The sequence below is a fragment of the Leguminivora glycinivorella genome, chromosome 9, assembly GCF_023078275.1.
Source record: "Leguminivora glycinivorella isolate SPB_JAAS2020 chromosome 9, LegGlyc_1.1, whole genome shotgun sequence".
Lineage (NCBI taxonomy): Eukaryota > Metazoa > Arthropoda > Insecta > Lepidoptera > Tortricidae > Leguminivora > Leguminivora glycinivorella.
The window spans coordinates 2,022,659-2,046,684 of record NC_062979.1 but is presented as its reverse complement, the minus strand read 5'-3'; the positions used below and the strand labels follow the sequence as shown (position 1 = coordinate 2,046,684).

At 39.1% G+C, this 24,026-nt stretch overlaps 1 protein-coding gene across 1 annotated transcript in view; it reads right to left on the bottom strand.

Annotated features, from left to right (window-relative positions):
* LOC125229598 (syntaxin-binding protein 5-like) overlaps positions 1–24,026 on the bottom strand; it is a 525,297-nt gene that overhangs the window by 161,880 nt on the left and 339,391 nt on the right. The gene's annotated exons all lie outside the window — the stretch shown is intronic.

Below are 24,026 nucleotides of genomic sequence, written 5' to 3'. Positions count from 1 at the left end.
AGTTAGAATATACATTATAGTTATGGTGTACAAAAAAGTCCCTTTATATTTCGCCTACGTCGATACAATTTCGCCCATCAAAGGCAAACTCGTCCATTTTAACTTTTTGCCTTTCAAAGATCGTCGACTCTGATTTATTCAGTAACTTTGGAGTTATTCCCTTAAGTTGAATTATTACGAATAATGCGTTGCTAACTTCATTTGAAAGGACTTAAGGCACCGCAAAGCTTTATCGAAGTTTGCCGTATGGGTAGCACTGCTGACAATTAAGAATAAGCCTTAAAGCTCGGCCACACATGCGCGTTTTGAGAGCGTAGGCGAAGCGTTAGCGGAGCGCAATGATAGCGGTGCGCCCAGCCGCCCAGCGAACGCCGGCGGGAACTAACGAGCGCGGATTGCGAGCGGAACGCCAGCGTTCGTCCGGCGCACCGCTATCATTGCGCTCTGCTAACGCTACGCTATCTAAACGTTTTATGTGTGGCGGAGGCTTTAATGTATCCCCTATTGTTCAGTAAATAAAAATACTATTACTTTTATATTCAACACAATATTTTTTGTAAGCAGTCTGTGGTTTCTGAGGTTCACTGAAGTTTGAACTAAAAATACTAAACTTATTTGTTACCTTGATCGACGACGGAGGTCTCAGACAGATTATACCGCAAGGGGTGAGTGGGTCGCAAATTAACTTATAATTTCTAGTACTTTTAGTGAGAAAACTATGAATTTTGCAATAAGTAACTACAAAATCTACAAATTAAAACCAGATTACAGTTGAGAATGAGCTGTGGCACATATATTGTGGCAACTATTAGGCTACTGTATTAAGTCGCAATTTGTCTGCCGGTCGGATATTGATCACTGTCGGACGTCAGAACCAAACTATATTGCAAGGGCTGAGCGACCAAGGGGGTCGTAACACTTACAATTTCTTGATTTTAGACGAAGAGAAAAAAAGTCCCCTAACATGACTTGAAGTTTACTTCAAGTAAGCGTGCGGCTGACGTTCCAATATTTGCTGGCCGTCACGGCGTGCAATTAGCGACGTATCGCAATCTGTCGTCTTACCCGACGGTCGGAATTTGATCGCCGATGGAGGTCTCAGACAGATTATACTAAAGGGTCGTAAAACTTACAATTCCTTGATTTGAAATAAGATAAAAATACCCTTAACTTACTTGCGATGTATTTTTTTAATTTAAGTGTGTGGCTGACATTTCAATATTTGCTGCCCATTAGCCAATTAGCGAAATATCGCACTGTCGTCTTATCCGACGGTAGGAAATTGATCAACATATCAACAGACGTCTCAGACAGAAAAACATCACTAAACGAAATGATTTTGAGTGAAATATTTGAGTGGGCCTTCTTGTACGATACACGTGCGAAAAGGAAATTCGTAAGTCGTGTTCATTTAGTACATTACGATGCAAGTGCGTAAAAAAGGAAGTTCGAAACGAGTGGCGATATTAAAACACAACCAAAGGCGATATTAAACACTAGTGCATGCTTTTTTACGCACTAGTGCGAGAAGTGGTTAATTTCTTGTCAGATCGAAACTTCGGAGGGCCACCTGGCCCCGTAGCCGAATGGCATTTCTCCGACGCCAAACGAAAACGAAACGTAGTCCGGCTCTGTCGCGCCAATACGCAAGAGCGATAGGGATAGATATCTACTAATAGCGTTTCGTTTCGTGAGCGTTTGTGCCATTCGGCTACGCACCCTGTACTGAAAAACGGCGTACGATACACGTGCGAAAAGGAAATTCGTAATTCGTGTCGATTTAAAACACTCCCTCAGCGTGTTTTAATTTATCGCCACTCGTTTCGAACTTCCTCTTTTCTGCACTTTGTATCGTAATGTACTACTATTAATGTTAACATATCGTCACTACTTTGAAAAAATCTCGTATCTCACGCTGCTCCTCAAAGTAAAAACGCTGTAAGTCTATATGCATTCCATATACTTACTGCATTTTCTTTTCATTGACAGACGAAGATACAAGTTTTTTTAAAAGTAGTGACGATATTTAAAGCTACAATGTATCGCAGAGACCGTTTTGCAGCCATCTATAAAAGTCGGCGTGTCCTTCACATCTCACGCTACAATGAAGACTAATGCTCCGGGTGCGCTGTGATCGATGGCCAACTTTAAACTTGCTACACACCTCTTAGATAATCAAGCATGTTGGCTCAGCAGCTGTATTATGATATGGTGTATACCAGCCATTCTCAAAGTGTGCTCCGCGAAACCTCTCTGGGGGTCCCGTGTGAATTTTGGTTGTCTGATGTGCGACTTCAACTCTCTTCCATAAAACCAAAGATTCCCCAATTGTAAAAATAAAAACAGTTTCATGTAATACCTCACATTAGAATGTAATGATTAGATTTTACTATTATGTTTAAGACTTATTAAAATAAAGATTTATTTAATTTAAGGGTTCCGTCAGATATTTTGCTTTCCAAAAGGGTTCCATGGGAAAATAAGTTTGAGAACCACTGGTGTATACTGTTGAAATATATGGATGTACTCACGTTAATTACTACATCGCTTTCAGCGAGAAGTTTCGTTTCGAGTAATTTTTGGGTTTTCAGATCGGATTAAATATATTTATACAAATAGGCAAAATAAAAGATTACAAGCCTACATCCAAATTTGCGACCACTGCACAGCATTGGGTGTCAAGTCCAGTAGTCCAGTAGATCATTCCGGCTACCCGAGTATGCGCGAGATGGGCACCACTGTATGATTTGCTCCATGGTCTTCGGTGCCGCAGTCGCATAGCTCCGACCAACCGACCAACCCTATTTTATCTGTACCACCTTATAGTACTGGCCTCCGCGATACAGGCTTGGCCTAGTGCGGAGACCAATGAAACCATTGGTTGCATTTCACTTTGGGATAAGTTAGATATTAACATATACTCGTAGACTGTAGTCCGTACAAATGTAATACTTAGGTTTAGTTTTATACTTACTTATCTACAATAAATATTTTCATTTTTCATTTTTAGCTCGGAGTCTTTCCATCCAATTTAAGGTGGATGTACTAGTGCTCGACGCGGTACTAGTACTCGTCACCCATGGTTTAAATAGCGATTAATAAGATAAGATTACCGTTACATTCATCGCAATTAGATTTATTAGATGAGAAATGTTTGTAGCCTTCACATTTCATACGCCATATTATAAAATATAGAAACTTTTTTCAATTAATGAATAATATATGTGATGACATTGTCATGAGCAATCAATCTCTCAATTTTGTTAGCGATTTGGTTAAGCTTTGCTCGTATTTGCTGACTTATTTAAAATACTTTCACGGTAAGTTGTGAACATATTCTATAATTGTGTTGTTGCTAGAATGTGCGGGAAGATATTTAAGTAATTAAATGTCGATTTCGTTCATTGTTACTGTGATAAACAAGCGTGTCATTTATTAGGACTGAAAACCGTCGCAAGTCTAAAACTCGACACGGCTGGCATTTATTGGGACTGTTACGTTATTTTCCAAGTACCAATGTTTGTCGAGCCGTTTTTTCAGGATATCACGATTAAAGTAGCCAAAACGAATCGTTTACAGTTTCATATTATCAGCATATTTTTCTGTAAGTCACATTAACTTTACTGAAAAAAAGGCAAAGTATTGCAGAATCTGTGGAATACATTTTTTATTTTGGGGGAATCCCTATTTTAGTTCATTACATAATTTATTTTGCTCAAAATGCGGAGCCGACTTATTCTATTTTATTACATAAATATAACACGTAAAAAGTAAATGTTATCAACAGAATACGTTTTTTTTTATTAAATTATTTAATTTTGTAGTAAATTTTAACCCAAAACACTTGTTTTTTACTGTTTTTCCTGAATCATACTTAGATGTCATCTATTAGGACTGCCAGCAAAAGCACCTGTCAGTTATTCGGACAAGCGTATTGACTTACGTTTTATTTAATTTTGAGATTTTTTTATATTATCACTGTATGAAACTAATTGCATTTAACAAAGTTAAAGGTCACATCTCCCAAAAAAGATGGATATGTTTTGTATAGATGGGTAAATTATCGTAATATCACGAAGCACATAAATATTTTCCCTTAACCTATCGAGCAGTGGTACATCCACCTTATGCCGAAAAAAGTTACATCGCAGATCGGATTGAATTACTTTAATATAATTAAAAGATATTAGAATCGAATACGGCCGCAGAGTTCTTTATCTGAAATTAATTAGGTATTCGGATATATTGAGTTTGTTTTGATAAGATAAGATACTATTTAAATGAAAGCGGGAATTATTTTACTAAAAGCCAATTTATTTAAGTACATATTTATGTAATATTTTATCCATTTAGAAAAAAACCTCTATATAATACCGATACCTAAATAATAAATCCTTCAAAATATTATGTTCAATGAGAAATGTGTATTTCCATTAGACTCGAGAAATAAATGTGAAGCTGAAGCATGTATGATTATGTTACAGTAATACAAAACTCGTTTATTCTCGACTCGTAATATTTCTTACATTCTGCGTATTGTGCCAGTAATAGTATTATAAATATTATTTTCTTGGGAAACAGGGATCCTTTGCGATATTGTGTACTGAAATTATAATATGGCTTCTAAATTTCCTTTTATTTACTTATTCCTTGCTTTTAAGACATCTATTCAGTTATATATTTATTTAAAAAAATGCTCATAATGTAGGCATCACATATTTCAGGCTATTTTGATCCGGATATGTCAAGACTGATTGATGATTTGAGTTGTAGTTGTTGGGCTACAGTGCCAAGTTTTTATTTTTCGTTGTCTACTGGAACTGAGTCGATATTTAAGTGATTTTTGTAATAGAAGTGGTAAAGGAAATAGAGAAACACGACCGAAATAAAGATAGACAAGAAGAATGTTAAACGATTTTTTTTAAATATATTTTTAGATTAAGCCAAAACACATTAAGTTAAAACGTACTTTAAGTTTTAAATAGAAACAAGGTAATATATTCTCCCGTTGTTTTAGATTTGCAAGTTTAAATCTGTTTAGTTAGATATGTTACATGTTTGCGAATACGTCTCTATTGCCAGGCCAATTTAAACACCGACATCAGAACGATATCCCAGATTATGTTCATGCATCTTGTTCGTGCCACTACAACTTCAGGTGAGCGCAAGCGAGCCGCACGACAACATCTGAATAAAATCCTTTAGATGCCCTAAAGATATCAGTGTAAGTTCAAATTGGCCTATACGTCTAGATTGTGTCTACTTTGTCTCAGATGCATTTTAAGACGGAGCTCTGGCGCGAAAGCACTAGTTTGCTTTATATTAGAAAAGTTTAAGACGCATATGTTCGGACGGCCATGCGGAATTTCAATGCGATTTCTTATAGGTATACTTATATTGTTTGTAACGAGAATATTGTCATAGTTTGTAACGAAAACAATTGAAGTCATCGATAAGCTTGAAAAGTCAATCGTTTATAACTTGGGCGTGAACACTTGAATCCCTCACTAAGCTCAGGATTCTATTATATTATTATATTCAAGATTCAATTTAAGCTCCAGCTGCAAATATGTAAATTTGTTCCCTTGTAACACATAATCTACTGTTTTTGCATAGGTACTTAACGACCACGCTTGTACAGCCAGTTTTTACAAATGGCTCACTTCAAATGCATGGATATTCACATTCCCATCCCGCCACAAATCAATAGAAACTAAAGTAAGCATCCAATCGAGTGAACAATGGGACAAACAACAATAGGCGGTGTGTGTGCGCTCATGTGGACTCGCGCGGAAGGGAGCAACAGTTGACTGTTGTTTCAATTGGCTGATAGAGGACGCTGTTACAACCTTGTTACTGAAAATAACAGAAAATAAGAAAATTATGGACATTACGATATATTGTTAAGGTGCACAGATAGGTTAGTTGATGTAAGCCAAACGTTTGCAACAGTTATTATGTGGTTTTCTGAATGGTGTTGTTAGATTTTTTTTTAAATCAACATATCAATAGAAACTAAAGTAAGCATCCAATCGAGTGAACAATGGGACAAACAAGAATAGGCGGTGGATGTACGCTCCTGTTGACTCAAGGGAGCAACAGTTGACTGTTGTTTCGATTGGCTCATAGAGGGCGTTGTACATGCTTTGAAGGCTGTTTCTCAAGAAAGTAGTATATTGTAGTTAGTGGTAGACTTGGTGGACCCTGTCACTATCAATTGGATTATTTATATCCTGGCTTATTTCTATTCCTATATGGCGCTACTAGGCTCTGACTAGAGCTGGTACTATTTAACCTACAGTAGAATGAGAGACGAGAAAAATATGGCTCTTAATTATCATTTAAAAAGCTATGATGGCCTCTGATTCACAAATACCATTGTTCAACAGGAACGCTAAAGCTAGATACCATCGTCCATTCAGCGCTGAACGAAGCATCTATAGAGGAGCGAAACAAAAGCGATCGTACCTGGCGCTACTAGACTCTGACTAGAGCTGGTACCTTTCGGCTATTTAACCTACAAAAGAATGAGAGACGACAAAAGTATGGTTCTTAATTATCATTTAAAAAGCTATGATGGCCTCTGTTCCAATAAGTAAACTTGAGACGGCCTCTGTCGTTTGGAGTCCCTACGAGACAACATATGTCTTGCAACTTGAAAAAGTGCAGAAAGTTTTCTTGCGCTTCCTATACAGAAAATTGTACGGGTATTACCCATTTCTCTATCCCACCAAATTTTTGTTAGGAATGCTGGGTATAACTCACTCGAGGTAAGACGCAGTTCGGCACTTCTCACTGCAATTTGTACCATCCTACGCGGTGACTCTGACTTTGTCGAATTGACACCACAAGTAGTACGGCTGCTTGTCCCGATACCGTCTAAATTTGAGTTTCGGCCTCGAAACCGCTGTCTTCTGTCAGTGCCAAGTTCCCGAACAGTGTCGAGAAGGAACTCTCCTTTTGTTCGAGCATTACACAGCTTGAATTTACTCCTCGCATCAGCGCCTGAATGTAATGTGTTTGCTAGTAGATGGATGGTTGTACGTGATGAATGTCTGAGGTTCAGCGAGATGATGGATGTTCGTCCTTCTTCTGTGCCTTATTAGTGTTTATTGTATGTCAACTTTTTCCCGTTATGTATGTATAGGGATCATATATGTATTTTCACAGTGCTTTGGTTTATCTGTAATGCTGTGTTAATTATTATGAATAAAAATAAAAATAAATAAAAATAAAAATAATAGCATTGTTCAATAAGCAACAGGAACGCTAAAGCTAGATACCATCGTCCATTCAGCGCTGAACGACGAAAACAAAGGCTATGGTACCTGGTGGGACTAGGCTCTGACTAGAGCTGGTACCTTTCGGCTATTTCACCTACAGTAGAATGAGAGACGAGAAAAATATACCTCTTAATTATCATTTAAAAAGATATGATGGCCTCTGTTCCAATAGCATTGTTCAATAAGCAACAGGAATGCTGAAGCTAGATACCATCGTCCATTCAGCGCTGAACAATACATCAATAGTGGAGCAAAACAAAGGCTATCGTACCTGGTGAGACTAGGCTCTGACTAGAGCTGGTACCTTTCGGCTATTTCACCTACAGTAGAATGAGAGACGAGAAAAATATACCTCTTAATTATCATTTAAAAAGCTATGATGGCCTCTGTTCCAATAGCATTGTTCAATAAGCAACAGGAACACTAAAGCTAGATACCATCGTCCATTCAGCGCTGAACGAAGCATCAATAGAGGAGCAAAACAAAAGCTATCGTACCTGGCGCTACTAAGCTCAGACTAGGGCTGTCAGTTTTCGGCTAATGAAATTAGTAATATTTAAAGGTATAAATGAACAATAATGCTCTCGTATTCCGCGATATTTTAATAATGTTTTATGAGTTTTAGTTGTGTGGGCATTGTAAAGAAGGCCTGTTGGTTGGTGCCGTTGGTGGTGTGCTGAAGGTTGCTGATCTTACATATTACAATTTTCCATGGCGCGCGAATTTGACGAATCTAACCTTTGATGGGATGGCAATACGAAACAACACAGGCGTCTTCTTTAATGTCATCTATATTTTTTTTATACTACGTCGGTGGCAAACAAGCATACGGCCCGCCTGATATTATTATAAGAAGGCCGAAAATCGCGCAATTCGTAACTCGTGTCGATTTATAACACTCCCTTCGGTCGTGTTTTAATTTATCGCCACTCGTTTCGAACTTCCTTTTTTACGCACTTGTATCTTAATGTACTATTTTAGTACAGATGGTGTTTTTTTTACGCACTAGTGCGAGAAGTGGTTCATTATATGCCAGGTCGAGACGAAAAGCGAAATTGTGAGCCTTGGTGCATAAAGTAACGATCTGCAATGACTTGAGGCAAAAAGAAATAAGAACTTAGTTGACCATTGAAGAAAATGGATATAGAGGTAGATAATTTTTAGGGTTCCGTAGTCAACTAGGAACCCTTATAGTTTCGCCATGTCTGTCTGTCCGTCCGTCCGTCCGTCCGTCCGTCCGTCCGTCCGTCCGCGGATAATCTCAGTAACCGTTAGCACTAGAAAGCTGAAATTTGGTACCAATATGTATATCAATCACGCCAACAAAGTGCAAAAATAAAAAATGGAAAAAAATGTTTTATTAGGGTACCCCCCCTACAAGTAAAGTGGGGGCTGATATTTTTTTTCATTCCAACCCCAACGTGTGATATATCGTTGGATAGGTATTTAAAAATGAATAAGGGTTTACTAAGACCGTTTTTTGATAATATTAATATTTTCGGAAATAATCGCTCCTAAAGGAAAAAAAAGTGCGTCCCCCCCCCTCTAACTTTTGAACCATATGTTTAAAAAATATGGAAAAAATCACAAAAGTAGAACTTTATAAAGACTTTCTAGGAAAATTGTTTTGAACTTGATAGGTTCAGTAATTTTTGAGAAAAATACGGAAAACTACGGAACCCTACACTGAGCGTGGCCCGACACGCTCTTGGCCGGTTTTTATCATACCATGCACCATCCAGCCGAGCATCAACTAAAGGTGTGGCGCCATCTACACGAGTAAATTTTTTCTTTATGGCTCCGGGTATGTTTTTCGTACTTTATTTGTATTTTACGGAGTTATAATCTCTTTAGTTTGACAGAAATAGAATAGGCAGGTAATAAGCCGAAAGCCTACCCCAGCCCTAGCTTCCACCTCAGCGAGCAACGTTCATTAGTTTGTTTATTTGTTTGTTGGCTGCTGTTGCTTTGATTCCGTTCTAACTTGGTTTGCTTTGTTTGTTTTAGATCGCTGGAGGAACGGAATAGGGGGATATGGTATGATAAGTAATATTTTCATGAAATAAAATGGGAGGAGGAATTTTAATTATGTTGTAAGTTAGTAATGTTTCTAACATTTTTGTTTACAATCGGACTCAGATAGCTTTACATAGGATAGGATATTCTATGACAGTAAGTTCACTTGGCGTATAATTATCCATACTAATATTATAAATGGGAAAGTGTCTGTGTCTGTTTGTTTGTCCGTCTTTCACGGCAAAACGGAGCGACGAATTGACGTGAGTTTTTAAGTGGAGATAGTTGAAGGGATAGAGAGTGACATAGGCTACTTTTTGTCTCTTTCTGACGCGAGCGAAGCCGCAGGCAAAAGCTAGTATTATATAATTTAAAAAATGTCAACAAGTCCTGCAATAAGTATGTGATTTTTTGATGCACTATTTAAAATGAGCTTCTTAGAATGCTAAATTATTTACGAGGTTTGTGAGCAAATTAGTCAATAAAGTTAAAGAGAGCCATTTTTTCTTTTTCGGCTGATAACCGGCAAAGGCAACTGATCTTAGACAAACACAAACAGTCAATCTGTTTGCTTCCTTCCGTTTGTTTACTCCTATTGAGGATCGCAAAAAACCTTATTGAGGCTATCAATGCCTAAACTGGAAATTTTCAAAATAGCTACCAATCTAGAATTGAAATATACCCAAATTGTCTCATAATCGTAGTTCTGTCTTTCTTTTAAATAAAAATAAATCTCACTCTACCATTTAGTAGAAATTAATTTGAAAAGATTTACAATTCAAAACGCGAAACCAAATGAATGCCAAACTGTAAAGACTTCATTCAAGGCCCCACAATGACCATCAACCGAACAAATTTAAAAGTCTTTAAGCTTGAAAATTACTAATTCTTGTATTCTCCACAAGTCAGAAGATTAGAAAGTAATTAAGGCCTAAAGAAATGGAGTGAAAGCTGAAAGGTAGGCTCTGAATATTAAGCCGAGCTTTGTAACTGTTGAGTAACCGTACGTTTTATTGTTCATGGATTACTGGGGAAGCGAACCGTTTGTTTCGATTTGTCTTTTGTTTTGGGGTGGAAGCAGAGCCCAACTGGGGAAGTAGGTAGTAGGTACCTCCGCCTTCGCCTCCGCCACCGCAGCCAAATAGCACTAGACCCCACTCATAGTGTTGCCTCACATTCCTGCCGTAAGTAAGGCTGCCAGAGCTCAAGGAGGGTGCGGTTTGCTGACGACGGAGGGACCTACGGAACTGATTTGTTCATTCTATTGGCCTTTGAGTCGTCGGCATCCCAAACCCTTCTTAGAAATAAGTACACAGCAAAAAGGAGTGTACAAGTATCTAATAGGTCGGCAACGCGCATGTGACATTCCTTGAGTTACAGGCGTCCATAGGCTTGTTTGCTACCGACGTGGTATTAAAAAACCGTTTGTGTTTGGGATGAGGGAAATAACAGACTTATCAGAGTGAGGATTGATAATAAGGTGACCACTGAACGTGTAATAAAAATATAAATAATACATACAAGCATAACACGCTATTGCTCACATGAACAGCACGGGAAGCATGGTCGCGCGATAGACGATAAAATAGCAGGCCGTCCCTATCTCACTTACAAATAGTGCGATAGGGACGGCCTGCTATTTTATCGTCTATCGCGCGACCATGCTTCCCGTGCAGATGTAGCGATCATTATTTTTGTCATATTTGTGTGCGTTGAGCAATAATATATTATCCATCTTTTGTAATTCAGATACTAATTAATGACAGTGCGATGGGTCAATTTCTATTCAATTATATTAATATTTCAATAACAGTCAGGTTGGGCAACCTCGAGTCAGCAATCAAACACATACAGTGTCGTAGTATTCACATTAAAATATTTGATAGACGTAACCATATTTGATACTTGTTTCAAAGCTTTTTAGGGTTCCGTAGTCAACTAGGAACCCTTATAGTTTCGCCATGTCTGTCTGTCCGTCCGTCCGTCCGTCCGCGGATAATCTCAGTAACCGTTACCACTAGAAACCTGAAATTTGGTACCAATATGTATATCAATCACGCCAGCAAAGTGCAAAAATAAAAGATGAAAAAAAATGTTTTATTAGGGTACCCCCCCTACATGTAAAGTGGGGGCTGATATTTTTTTTCATTCTTACCCCAACGTGTGATATATTGTTGGATAGGTATTTAAAAATGAATAAGGGTTTTCTAAGATAGTTTTTTGATAATATTAATATTTTCGGAAATAATCGCTCCTAAAGGAAAAAAAAGTGCGTCCCCCCCCTCTAACTTTTGAACCATATGTTTAAAAAATATGAAAAAAATCACAAATGTAGAACTTTATAAAGACTTTCTAGGAAAATTGTTTTGAACTTGATAGGTTCAGTAGTTTTTGAGAAAAATACGGAAAACTACGGAACCCTACACTGAGCGTGGCCCGACACGCTCTTGGCCGGTTTTTAAGAGCACAGATACTATTTACGTCGTATTTAACACAAACTATCACCGATCCAAACTTGACCGTCCTCAAGGTACTTTCCCAACAGGTTTGCTGTCAAATTTTGTCCGAGGCTGGCAATGCCTTTACCATCGTTGGAGTAACGAAGGTGCAACAGATGAATTGACAAAAACTCCCTTTTTAACCCCCGACGCGAAAACGACGGGGTGTTATAAGTTTGACGTGTCTGTCTGTGGCGTCGTAGCTTTCAAACGGATGAACCGATTTAGATTTCGTTTTTTTTTTGTTTGAAAGCTCATGCAGTTAATCGAAAGTGTTTGATGGAAATCGGTCCATGTCGGGGTTATTTTCAAAATTTAAATTTTGTTCCGACATCAAACTATAGTAAGTTCCACTTTAACGTTTTAAACGTTTCTTCATTTTAACGATAATTTCTCAAGCACATACACCGTTTACGACGTATTTAACACAAACTAACGAAGATCCAAACTTTATCGCGTCTGATATGGGTATTTAACGAACAGGTTCACCGTCCAAGTTCGTCGGAGGCAGGCAGTGCTGTTCTAAACGCTTCGGTAACTATGCATTGAAGTTTCTGACCACTGACCAGTATAAGTGTACTTTCTGAAGAAGTTGTTGATCTAGAAACTACGTTAAGTTAAGAGACATTAGTACTTTACTAACAAAACTGATGAAACATTTAAAATCGGGGGACACCCTCAGTATCGTGCGAGCTCAATGAAAATGCTCCTCGTTACGGAGAGAAACATGTCGAGCGATCTTCGATAATTTTACAGTTTAATATTACATTAACACTCGGGACAGAATATAGTGTACTTCAGAATTGCACATTGTTATCAAATTCAGGGCCGTTTTGAATTGCGTCGGCTCAACGAACCTCTTATGAACTAATACTTCGAAGATACTGTAACGTAAATACGTTACGTAACCTAGGTTACATATATATATTAAGAAGTTTTATTGATTCATAGCTAACTTACATTCCAATATAAACGTAATTAATTCATAAGAAACACTTACCTGCTTATACTAGATACGAATAATTAAAAGCGATACATTCAAATCGTAATATTTAAGTTATAATTGCATCCTGATCCTGACCTATGCATTGCGCACTTTACCTTGCGCGACATTCCTTCGTTGTAAAACCGGCCGGTGGCGCTCCCCGCCCCGCGCCTTACTCCACCGCTCCCGCGCGGCTTCACAGCTCGAGGAGACAGATTGAGACATCGGCGCCGGCGCACGTTCGCTTTGCTCAAAGCTCGCGACTATACATGTAGCCGGCGTGATTTTAAATTTATTTAATTCCTAATACGTCTTAGTGCTCGTTTAGTACCAAGTAACGTTTGTATTTAGTGTTTAAATCCCCAATTGGGGAGCCATATTACGGCTGGAACTACAGCCCAGGCCGGGTTACGACGGTTCCGGAACCTCTACACAAGTTCCGGCAGATCCGGAGCAGAGCGGCTGACGTCCCTCGGCGCGTTCCGTCTTCAGCCCGCAACGACACCAGCAGCTTCAGGGGAGTACTTGCGTGGTGGACCTGACCTCGGAGCAAAATCAGTATCGGCCTTACGAACCCACACCTAACGACCTTTGTTCGTGTGCTCACGCGGAGTTACGGCGAGAATAAACCAGTTCTTTATTTTAACTCGTTTGTTTTATTCCATCTCGCCGTCAACCGTAGCACTGGCGCCCATATCGTGGTTTTTTCGTAGGATCTGATTTTGCTCTGAGTGGGTAACTGCGGTTTGTGTGTTGTGTGGTGTTTTTTTTTTTTTTTTGTTTTTATTGTGAAACGTTTCTTTCCTTTTTGTTTTATTTTTTGGTTGCCGCAACTACTGTGTACGGAGTGAATTTTATTAACGTTTATTTTTTTTTCAATACTTCTGTGGTATAGTCAGCCGCATTTCTGGTAATTTTTTTTATTGTTACTTTTTTGGTTGCATTTTAGTAAATTGTTTAAACTTGTTCTTAAATTTGTTACTACAGTCGGCCATATTAAGTGTACTGCATAACTTGTTATTGTTTTTTTAATTTGTTTTTCGCTCTGTATGCATTAGTTGCATTTAAACGCTTTTTCTGTTTTTATTTTTGTGTTGTTCTATTTTCTTTCTTTCTATCTGCTTTCCTTTAATTCTTTTCAACTAAGGGAAATAACAACCAAGAACGTTCGTAGTTTTTTATTTCATTTTGTAACAGACGGAGTAATTTTTGTGTTTGTGTTCAACATTTATCCAATTTCATTATTTTATTTCAAACGGTTTATTAAAAAATAGGATACCATGGCTTATCCAATAAAATTCATGTCCCTTCAGAAATCTGAGCTTGAGTACGAGGTAGCGATACGGGGTGAGACCCCTGGTTCCACGGTTCAGGAATTACGTAAACAAATTGCAAAGTGTGGTCCGTTTTTTCCCTCCGAGGATATTCTTGTCAGTCCTTTTGATTTGCAAGACGACATAGATGGCGTTGCGGACGTATTAGTAAAAATAAATTCTTTTTTGGACTCCAAACCACTAATTAAAAGTACGTTGCTTCGTGCACAAAATTTAGTGCACCATTTATATCATCGGTTGAACCGTATCGCTTGCGACAACAAAGATCAGAAGGATGCTTATGATCAGTGCGTAGTTTTGTACAAAAATTGCTCGGACCGGCTTAACTCTCTTAAAGAGGCCAACATTTTGGATCCGTTATTTTCGAGTAGTACCGATGCGCCTACTGTTTTGTCTACTTCTTCATCTCCGGTTAGCGTCACGGTCACGTGCGAGGGTAGCGAAGCCAACAAATTATCTAAATTGAAGTATGACGGCACGTCCTGTGTGCGGGCGTTCATTGAACGCGTGTCTGAGTTCTGCCTCGCGAAGAATATCTCGAGTAGTAAGGTTCTTCATAATGGTACTGAGATATTTACAGGCGGCGCGCTTCATTGGTTCCGTAGCGTCAAGGGTCAGGTTGCGAATTGGGATGATCTCGTAGTTCTCTTAAAGCAGGATTTTGGTCAGGCCGATTACGATTATAGGCTGACTAATGAAATAAAATCACGTACGCAGGGGGAGACTGAAAACATAATAATTTACTTGTCGGTTATGTCAGGTCTGTTTTCTCGTTTGACAAGACCCCTGCCTGAGGAGGAGAGGCTTGAGATTTTACTCCATAATATCCGTCCTTGTTATACGAGCACCTTATCTTCGGTTGCAGAGATCAAGTCTATTGAGCAGTTAAAGGCGCTTTGCCGTAATTATGAGAGTATACAGTCGCGTCTCTCTCACTTCAAGGAACCTCCAAGGGCAAATGCGGATACACTGGCTCCGGAGTTTGCATATTCTGGTGGTTCGACTAAACCTAAAACGAATTTTAGCAACAACTCGGGCTATGCTAATAGTAAGTTTGGCTACAACAGGTTTTCCCAAAACCAACAGGACAGTAGGACTTTTACTCATAATGGTAATCCTAGTAGTGCTAATTCTAAAGGCAAACCTAACTATGTGGACGCTATTGCTCCTTCTACATCTAAGACACATTTTTGTGTTAGATGTCGGGTAGACACACACTCCCTGAGACAGTGCACGGCAAGCAAGGACAAGATTGTATGTTTTGGTTGTGGTCGTGACAATGTCAAGGCTCCCGACTGTCCGAATTGTAACAAGAATAGGAAGCCTTCTCAAAAAAACTAGTAGCTCAGAATTGTGTCAAGAATACTAACATAGCCAATTTTGATAAGGATGACTGGCAGGATTGGCTACGTACAGTCAAATTATTTTTTAAAGCGTACAGGGTTGACGCAATTCTGAGAGATAAATTTGAGGGGGATGATAGTAGACCGTACGTTCAGGTTCGGATTAACGACGTAACTATTTCTGGATTATTGGATTCCGGCGCTGCGATGACGATTTTAGGCAACGGGGCTCATAAGCTGTTGGTTGACAGCGGGTTGAGGATTTTGCAGGAACCAATCAGTCCTGTCACTACAGCGGGTGGTCACCTTTTGCGCAGCGAGGGGTATATAATGATTCCGGTGCATTTTGAAAATAAGTTTCACATTCTAAAGGCTTATGTCGTACCGAGTGTTCAGAACAATCTCATCTTAGGGGGCGATTTCTGGCGTGCTTTTGAGATTTTGCCTAAATACCTTAGCAGCATTGTTTTGGACGAGTCCAAGACTGATTTTTCTATTACTCCATCGGAGCAGAGTTCTTTTATTCAGGGCTATGATAGGTTGGACGATTCCCAAAAGCAGGTGGCCGATGACGTAGTTAGGCAGTTTGAGGATATTTCATTCCAACGTAAGGGTCTCGGCGTCACGGACGTAATTACACATCGAATAGATACCGGGGACTCGGGTCCCGTTAGGCAACGATATTACCGTCTTTCTCCTGAGAAGCAGCGTATATTGGTGGAACAGGTAGACGAGATGCTTTCTCTTGACGTAATCGAGCCCTGCGAGAGCGCATGGTCGTCACCGGTCTTAATTGTTAATAAAAAGGATGGTAAGCCTCGTTTTTGTTTAGACAGCCGTAAGCTGAATTCGGTAACAAAGCGTGATGCGTACAATATACCCTATATCGCCGAGATTTTGGACAACCTTAGAGATGCTCACTACCTTTCCAGCATCGACTTGTCCAAGGCCTTCTGGCAGATTAAAATAGCTGAGGAAGATAGGAACAAGACGGCATTTTACGTTCCTGGCAGGGGCACTTTCCACTTTAAACGGACTCCTTTTGGTTTAACCAACGCTCCGGCGACTCAGCAGAGGTTGGTAGACATGTTGTTTTCCGAGTTTGGGCCCAAGGTTTTCGCGTATCTCGACGACATTATAATCGTCTCGCAAGATTTTAACAGCCATGTTTCCTTACTCTTGAAAGTCTTGGATAAATTAAAGCAGGCCAACCTGACTGTTAATCTCGATAAGTGCTGTTTCTTTAGAAGCCAGCTCAAATACCTTGGTTACGTAGTCGATGGTTCGGGTTTGCATACAGATCCCGCCAAGGTCGAGGCCATTTTAAATTTCCCGACGCCTACTTGCAGTAAGGATCTCAAGAGGTTCCTTGGAACAGCTACTTGGTACCGACGTTTTGTTCCTGGGTTTAGTACCATAGCTGGGCCCTTGAATAAGTTGACTTCCACTAGGAAGGGCTCTCCTCCATTTAAGTGGACTGCGGAGGCTGAGTCTGCGTTCAGGGAACTCAAAGAATGTCTCGTTTCTTCTCCGGTTCTTTGTTGTCCCGATTATTCGAAACCATTCGAGGTTCATACCGATGCTAGCAATTACGGGATAGGGGGTATGCTTACACAGACCATCGATGGAAAGGAACACCCGATCGCGTATATGTCAAAGAGCTTGTCACCAGCGGAGAAGAACTATAGCATCACAGAACGTGAGGCGCTTGCCGTCGTGACAGCATTAGAGTATTGGCGTTGCTATATAGAAAATGGTAAGACTTTCACCGTATACACGGATCACAGCGCCCTCAAGTGGTTTTTGTCCATAAGTAACCCAACCGGTCGTTTGGCTCGCTGGGGTGTACGTTTATCTGGGTTTGATTTTGTTATTAAACACCGCCGTGGGGTTGATAATGTCATCCCTGATGCCTTATCTCGTATTCCGGTTAGTGCTATTAATACCACAAACGTTCATTTAGGATCCACAGATAATTGGTACACAAATATATATAATGGGTGTTTGCACAACCCTATAGATTTTTAGACCAATAAAAATAGCTTGACCTGGACATAATTCGCTAACCGTAATTTTCTTTTTGTGTCGTATAAAGTATCATTAGTGATAGTTAAAATACAAATTATTAATCAGATTAGGGTTCTGATTCAATTAAAAAAAAAAAAAAAAAAAACGAAATTTGATTAATTTTTGATTTTATAACTAAAGTATTAAATGTAATCCGGAAAAAGTGCTTGTATTATGTTGTGACACCTGCATTTCATATAAAAACGTCTTATTTTTATAAATAATTCATACAGAACTATCATTTATAAAGAACATTCAGTGAGTTACACATTTTCAGGCATATTTCACTAGAAAATATTGCTAACCGTAATCCTGCAATTTATTATGAATATACTATTACGTGTGTTGATAAATTATTAAAACTTATACCAATACTTTTGGCGTTTATACAAAATCTTAAATATTGATAATTTTAGGAAGGGAAAAATACTTAACTAAATTGAAAGATGGTAAATTTTGCCGTTAATATATTCTTAGTACTATACGAAATCTATTAAACAACAAATATGTAAGATTCATTACTTAATTCATATTTTTCTTAATTGCGTTTTAATATGAACGTTATTACCTGCAGAATAAGGTCGTGCACAGAGTAGGTATAGCTAGTATAGTAGTAGCGGGAACGGGCGGCGAGTCGGCGACATGTGACGAGCGGTGTTTCGCGCGGCGAGATCAAGGGCGCGGCGTCTGTCATATTTGTTCATAAATTCAAACTTTATTATCTTCACGCACTATTATTCAAGCGTTTGTTATTTAAAAAAAGCGTTTGTTATGGGTTAAATTGTGGCGTAGGCGAGAGGCTGGCAACCTGTCACTGCAATGTCACAGTTTCGTTTTCATTCAACCCCTTATTTGACAAGAGTGGCACTGAAGCTTTAGTAGTTTCATGTGCTCTGCCTACCCCTTTATGGGATACATGCGTGATTGTATGTATGTTGTTATTTAAGTATAAAAACCCTTTACGTTAAGTATTTGCACAGAATAATTAATAGTACTTAGTAGAGAAAGGACATTTCCTACAAACAGCATTTCAGGGCCGAATCGCGTTCTCTCTTTCTAATGCAAGGAACTATCGCTATCAAACTTTTCACGTAAGTTAAAGAGAGAAACCAATAATAACTCTTTCTCGCTCCCACTGGGTGCAGTGTGGTCGTGTGACTCACACTTTAATAATTGCTAGATAAACTCTGACAGTAAATAAGAACAAAGAAAACTATATGCATCCTTTTCTTTAGGGTGCTATAGAAAAGGATACCTATAGTTTTCTTTGTTTTTATTTACTGACAGACTTGTTTGACAGAGTATAGCAATGCGAGCCGGAATCGCACGATCGGGATTCGGGAGTGTCCGACGCGAACCTTGTTATTTGTTACAGCGCTGCGCTAATACAAGACCGCACCTCATCAAGGTCATCGGTTTAATGTGACGCAATTTTGAACTTGTGTAAGCTAGTCCGACGGGCAAATTAATTATTATTAGTATGTGCGGAGTAATAATAGTGGTACGCGCAGTGCCAAATATTAATTCGTTTGTAGGTAAGTACGTTTTCACATTGTCCGATCCGATGTCGGACGTAGGACCGATTTCCTGTATATTAAAGACGCCATCTTTGAAGGCAAAAACTTTAACTTCCTGCCTAGATCCGATATCGGATCGGATAATGTGAAAACGCTCTAAGCTGCAGCTGCATCGCATCGTTTCACAGCTGTCAATATCAAATTATGACAGGAATATGTCAATGTCAAACTGCAGCCAGCAGATCAAGGCCGGCAACAGACAGTCTTAAATTTCATAATCTGAATTTGGATAATCTGACACTGACAGATCTGTCAGTTCTAATTGACAGATGTCAGGTTACATACAAAATCCAAAGTCAGATTATGAAATTTAAGACTGTCTGTTGCCGGCCTGACACGCCACAGACAGTCTGGAAAACTCATAATCTTAAAAAAGATTTGTATGCAACCTCTCACTTCAAACTGACAGATCTGTCAGTGTCAGGTTACATACAAATCTTTTTTTAAATTATGCATTTTTCAGACTGTCTGTGGCACACCTAAATAGCAAAAATATCTGTAGAGATGGCTTGCACCGTTTTGGGGCATTTCCTCTACTATTGTAGGGTCTATATTACCATTTAATATAAAATTCTGTAAATGGGATTTGGGAGATTCTTAAAAACGTAACTTAACTGTTAGGCTTCCCACAGACAGTCTTAAAAATTCATAATCTTAAAAATAAATTGTATGCAAATTGACACTGACAGATCTGTCAGTGTCTTGTCAGTGTCAGTTTGAACTGTCAGATTGCATACAATTTTTTTTAAGATTATGAATTTTTAAGACTGTCTCTGGGAAGCCTTAGAAATGTTCAATATTAATTATGATTAAATAAAAGGCATGAAATTATGATATAAAATATCAAATTTAGTTTTATTTACTTCTTTTGATGTATAGACATTAGACATTAAGAACTCCATAAGAAACATTTTTTTTATAATGATGAGGAATATCATTCTAAAAGCACGAGTTATGTTGATGCAATTTCAAAACGCAACGTCGGACATGCGCATGCGTTATCAATATGTTATCTTATCAACCTTATCAACATTTTTTTTTACTTCAATACCAAAACATTTCTCTTCAACCAGATTTCAATACACAACTTCCAGTTTTCTGTTACAAAACTGTGAAAAAATGAGTGATCCTACCGCTGAAGACCAATGTACGCCTGTGGAACTAGTGAAAGCTGTCAAAAACGCGGAATTAAGATGCTGCCGCAAAAATCCTGTGTTATGTACATGAAGACTTTTGGGCATCTTAATGACTGGAAGAATAAAAAAGGAGCCAAAATCTACTCTGAAACGGTTGTCAGCCAACGCTAAGAAGCTCTTTGGAGCATAATTTTATGCTCAAATCTACATTAAAACTAAAAAAAACGATATTCACGTAGATAAGTGCCCAAAGCTATTGGCAATCCTGAAGAAAACCGCTACCGGACATAAAGGTAAGAAATCGATAATTTTTACAGCCGCAGATATAGATTTTTTTAAATGATGGTCCTGCCTCAAAATACCTAGCAGCAAAACTATGTTAAATCTTAGTTTTCATAAAACAACTAATCATATGCAATACCTATAGTATAAACTAATTCTTTGTTTATTTTTCAGGTACTTAATCCTCATCATAGGCATAAACGGCTTGCTGGACAAATTAAATCACACACATAATAAGTACACAGGATGTTGAGAAACATTTTGACACATTATTATTATTTCAACAAAAACGAACATTGAAAAGAATTTTGTGACATGTGAATATTCATGACATCACAAAAATGGTTGAGAAAATAACAAAAGCTGCGGCCACCCAACCCAATACATGAACAAAAATATTTTTTCTTGCTTAACGCAAAGGAAAATGTATTGAACAGCCCATTGGACCAAATAAAATTGGTTGATTGCCATATGGTCACTCAATTAGCAGACTCTGGTGAAGACCTGACTACTCTGAAGTGCCATGCTGCAGCTGAAGGGTACCTTAAAGACTTGATTGAGAATAGACCCAAAATATGCAAACGGATTGTTAGCGGCATTAATATCAAAAATTCATATAATGAATGATCCACAAAACCATCCACCTCAAAGGATGCACTGCTCTTAGAAAGTAGGCCATCAGATGCTGAAGAAGTCCCCGTTGAAATTACTGCTGCTCCCGCTACATTTACCTTAGAAACTACTGACAAAGAAAATTAATTACAAAAGTTACAATGCAATAACAATAATAGTTAATACCCACTTTACCAACACAAGCATAAATATTCCCAAAAAAAAACCTAACCATTAACATATCAAATTGTAGTTATACATATCACTTTCAATATATAGAATTGAAATTGTCTTGTCTGTCTTAGGACATTTTCAGCGTATTCAGCCTACTATTTTATAGACTGATAAAAAATACTGAATTGTTAAATGGGCGAATCACCTTTTTCTTGCTTGTTATTGCCATGATTATGGTCCCCTGGGTCACCCTGGTTTTATGCAAAATTATTCTATTTAAACAATGCAAACAAGCATTTTTCTGTTGTTAAGGAGGAAGGGATGTATCCCTTTCTTAATGGGCCATCTACAAACATAGACTACATGCATGTTTGCATAATTAAAATAGCATAATTTTTTTCAAAACCAGGGTGACCCAGGGGACCGTAACCATGACAATAACAAGCAAGAAAAAGGTGATTCGCCCAAATAATTATTATATTAATAATTTTATATAAGTATGTTAATAGACAAATAAAGACTGATTTGTTACCTTAATTTAATTGAATTACAATATTTTTTAATGTTATAGGTACTGTAGGTACCTATACTTATTGATGATGATTACTTTGAGTACAAATAAAGACTTATTTTTTATGAGCTTTTTTTTGTATTGCACTTTCCTCGCTATAGTGAGCGGAAAAGTTCGAGTTACACATGTATTTTACTTCTTGTTTTGCTGCAGTGTATAATGAATAACGCTGTTAATACCATACCACAACCATGTGTTAACCATGTTTTTTTAACCGTCGCCTCAGTCTCAACAAGGACGGTTATCAAGTCGTCTGGCAGAAGGAGTTTTTGCAGGTGACAGTGTTTGGTGTGGTCGTATAGAGTTTGGTCCTGCGACCCCGTATAGATCAGACCGTCGGTCTACCGGTTCCGGGTAAAAAAATGTTGGACGGCCTGGCCAAACGGCTGGAGTTAGCCGGGGAGTGTTCGACCAAATGTCATAGAGGACCCTGGGCAGTTTTTGACGCCGCCATTTTTTTTTCAAAATGGCCGACTTTTTTTTTTGATGATTTTTCAAGTTTGTCGTAGAGAGCTCAAATTTTGGTCATAGAATCTCCAAGTGGCCTTAATTCGAATGAAATAAAAAAAAATTGAAAAATGCTACAAGTGTGGGAAAACTGGCCACTTTTATTTTGTATGGCAACTTTTAAACCGTAAGAGATAGCCGGGGGGTGCTCGACCAAATGTCATACAGGTATCCGAGTAGAAAAAGTTGCATTAAAAAAAATTCAAAATGGCCGACTTTTTTTTTGAAAAATTTCAAAATGGGCCTAGCGCGCTGAGATTTGGCACACGGCTGGAAGGTCGCCCCAAGATTTATATTCAGAAAGAAAATTTCGAAAAATTCAAAATGGCGGCCTTTGAGGGCCAATTGAAATTTGCATGGAGGTTTTTTTTTTTAATCGCCATGGCTCCGTAACGGTACAAGGAAGTGAAAAGTGCTCAAACAAATGTCATACAGTCACCCGAGGTTCATCGAATGGCATTAAAAAAAAATCAAAATGGCCGACTTTTTTTTTTGAAAAATTTCAACATGGTCCGCGCGCGCTGAAATTTTGCACACGGGTGGACAGCCACCCTAAGATTAGTATACAAAAAGAACATTTTGAAAAATTCAAAATGGCGCCCTTTGAAGGCCAATTGAAATTTGTATGGAGGTCTTTTTTTTAATCCCCATAGCTCCGTAACGGTAGGGAAAAGGTTAAAAGTGCTTGAACTAATTTTGTACAGTTATCTGAGGTCCATCGAATGGCATTTACAAAATTTCAAAATGGCCGACTTTGAAAAATTTTTTTTTTTTATTTTCGGTCCGAGCGCGTTCAAATTTGGCACGTGGTAAGAACGGGGGCCAAAAATAGAAACGAGAAAAAAAAAATTTGGAAAAGTCAAAAACGGTGGCGAGAGGAGACAAAGTCAAATTTCCCTACCAGCCTGAGGGAGTGTTCCACAGCCCGAACGTCATTGCTCCGGTCCGAAGTCCGAGCTGCGTACAGACAGTGCTCCCAAGCAAAAAAATATAAGTAAAAGTATCTAAAAAGCGACGCGGAGGTTCGAAACCCAGCGAAGGCCGAAGGCCGAGCTCCGCGTAGGGCCGAAGGCCCGGAGCGTCCCTGAGAGGGGCGCCAACTTCGCTACAACCCCCACAGTAACTATGCGGAGGGCCGAAGGCCCGGAGCGTGTCTGAGGCTCTCAAGCACGCGAAGGCCGCAGGCCGAGCTGCGGGCAGAGAATGCTCCCAAGCAGAACAATAATAAAAGTGTCTAAAAAGTGTCGCGGGGGGCCGGAGGCCCGACGCGGAGCTTCGAAATCAAGCGACGGCCGAAGGCCGAGCTCCGCGTAGGGCCGAAGGCCCGGAGCGTCCCCGATCGGCTCGCCGGCGGTCCGGGAAGTTGGAGCTTAAACACGACCCTATAGTAAAAGTGTCTTAGAGAGACACTTTTACTATAGGGTTTCTCAAGACACTTTTACTATTGGGTCGTGTTTAAGCTCCAATTTCCCCACTACCCCCACAGAAACTACGCGGAGGGCCGAAGGCCCGGAGCGTGTCTGAGAGGCTCCCAAGCACGCGAAGGCCGCAGGCCGAGCTGTGGGCAGAGAATGCTCCCAAGCAGAACAATAAGTGAAGGCCGAAGGCCGAGCTCCGCGTAGGGCCGAAGGCCCGGAGCGT